At 44.4% G+C, this 2,470-nt stretch overlaps 1 long non-coding RNA gene across 1 annotated transcript; it reads right to left on the bottom strand.

Annotated features, from left to right (window-relative positions):
• Window positions 1–628: 628 nt before the first annotated feature.
• LOC131893309 (uncharacterized) lies at window positions 629–1,998 on the bottom strand. The gene is made up of 2 exons (XR_009374674.1): window positions 944–1,998; window positions 629–685 (listed from the first exon to the last, which is right to left on the bottom strand). It is a non-coding gene; the product is annotated as an uncharacterized LOC131893309 (long non-coding RNA).
• Between the last annotated feature and the right edge of the window lie 472 nt (window positions 1,999–2,470).

Below are 2,470 nucleotides of genomic sequence, written 5' to 3' on the forward strand. Positions count from 1 at the left end.
ACAGCTGGCCTTGAAAGTGGAATGTTCTGATTGCTTGAAGTCGTTGGTAGAAGAGTGGGCTCAAACGGCAATATAGTCCTCAAGTGATGAGGTTCAATCGGACACTTGACAGTTTTTTGATGCTCGGCACGATTCAATTGAACAATCTCGTCATAGGGCAAGGGGTGCCTGCATTGGGCCAAGAGCGTGGAGATGGTTTGATTGATTTCAAAATGATGAGCCCAAAAAACATTAGTGCGAGTTTCATCAAGGGTTGATGAGGCAGGACAAGTTTCAGCACTATCGCCTCCATACATTGCTTGCCAAAGCTTGGCTTGTACATCAAGCAGCAATTTCAGGCGTTCTTCCGGATCCATGCTCAAGAGTCCAATGTAAGGGTTCTTCTGACTCTCCCGAGGTTTCGCACTATCTCACAAGTCTTCCATTGCCTGACACTCTTCGTAGCTTGGAAACATGTCTAGGGTTTCAACATCAAGCACAAGGTCTTCTTGAAGCCTCTCAAAGGCTTGAACGTTCAAGTAGTCTGCAGTGTGATCAATCAATTGGACAATGCTGATCCACTGTTGAAGGTGGGTGGTTTAGATTCTTAAACGGAGATGGTTCGCGCAAAAGATGAGATAGAGACGAGGTTACAATGAGAACTACTCACGTCTTACTCTGATGGAGTGCAAATGAATTTCATAAACTGGAACACAGAGCGAAATTGTTCTCGACTCCTGCCAATCTAGCGCAACATAACCGATTGACAAATGCGGTTCAACCTAACGATATCTGAAGAGGCAATTCGCCCATTAAGAATTGCGTGCATCCATGACACGCGTGCTGACCTACACGGAGCTTGTGGCACGCACCGATTAGCGTGCGCGCTTGTTGGGTGCCTCTAAATGTGTTTGCGTCCAACAGCAAATGACGATTGAGTCGAGAACAATTATTCTTGTCTTACCCATAGATATATGATGAAATCCTTGATCGTCACAACCCATTCTAAGCCCGATTGATCACTAACTAGAAATGACATTATGTGACGACCAACACGTCATTGCCTTGAGAGATTTTCTTCCCTTCTTACATGTACATAACTATTTCATGATCCCACTTCCACAAATTCGGAATCAGACGTCTTCACCGTCACACACACTCCTGGGTTGCCATTCCCAATGCCATCCAAACAGGCGTCATCAGTCTTCCTGAACCTTTCTTCAAATACCTCGTATCGAGGATCAGCAAAGGCACCAACCGCATCCTTAAGGCCTGTTTGGAGACGTCAGTTGGGACATCGAAAAAGCTCAAGACTGAGTCGCAATCTCCCGTGATTATTTATTTGTTCCCATCAGTACCTAGAGTCCAGATTCTCTCCATCACTGGGGAAATCGGCTCCATACATTTCAAAAGCCAAAGTTTGTCTTGCACATGAAGCAAATTGAGATGGAGACGTTTGTCTGGATCCTGTAAAAATGAAAGATAAGAGTTTCCCCTCCCCAGAGCAGTTCCACCACAAGGCAAGGTCTCCATAGCCCAACACTCTTCAAAGCTTGGAAACCTATCTTGGGCTTCATTATCAGCCAAATTCCATTCATTGTGACATCTATGGAACTTTTCTATGTTGCTTCTTCCAAGATCCATGGATGACGTCCTTGGCTCGTCTTAATAACAAAAAGCTGCACAGGACGCTCGCTAGCTTAAGCCACAGCTCGTTTTGCCATAATCTGGTCCAAGACGGCCACCAAATGGTAGTATTTGGTCGCATCAGAAGAGATTTCCTTATGAACGAACTGAGACTCTGCTTTAGAACACCACAACTGAAGATTCCGGGTAAAAAAAGCAGGAATTTTCACCACCTCTCCAGAGAGCGATGGGATCCCAATGAACCGTTGTAACTGACTAGCCCTCTAGTTGTTACTAATCGAGGTTGGTCAAAGTGTCTGCTTTTTTATTACTCGATTGAATGCCTCATCCGAATAATGAATTATGCATTATGAGCTGATGATTAGCGATTGCGAGCAAGGCAGTTCATAGGTCGCTCTAATACATACCCGAGAGATGGAAATTCTAAATCGCAGTAACCCCTTACTCAAGGGATTAAGGGTCTTAATTATCATTATATTCCGCAGTACAGTCAAACAGTTTCAGACATTGCTTCTAGGTTGTTCACCTTTTTCTCGGCCGCTCGGTTTTTGTTGAGCTGGGAGTGGCTATTAACATTTGCTCCATCCATTTTCGACCATAATTTGGGTCTTGTTTATAGTGGCCTCTCCCACCTCGCCATACTTGGGCAGTACTAACTCCTTAAACATGGATATGTAGCTGTTTATAGAATTCGGGAAGAAGTGGGAATACGAAACGACGGAGATGTTTCCAATTTACAAGACAGGGCAAAAGTGAGCTTTTATTAGTCAGCTGAGAGACATGGAAGATTCGAGAACGAGATGGAAGTTAGGGGTATAGTACAACGACGTAAAACAAACGTCGT

The sequence above is a fragment of the Tigriopus californicus genome, chromosome 2 (genome assembly GCF_007210705.1).
Source record: "Tigriopus californicus strain San Diego chromosome 2, Tcal_SD_v2.1, whole genome shotgun sequence".
Classification (NCBI taxonomy): domain Eukaryota; kingdom Metazoa; phylum Arthropoda; class Copepoda; order Harpacticoida; family Harpacticidae; genus Tigriopus; species Tigriopus californicus.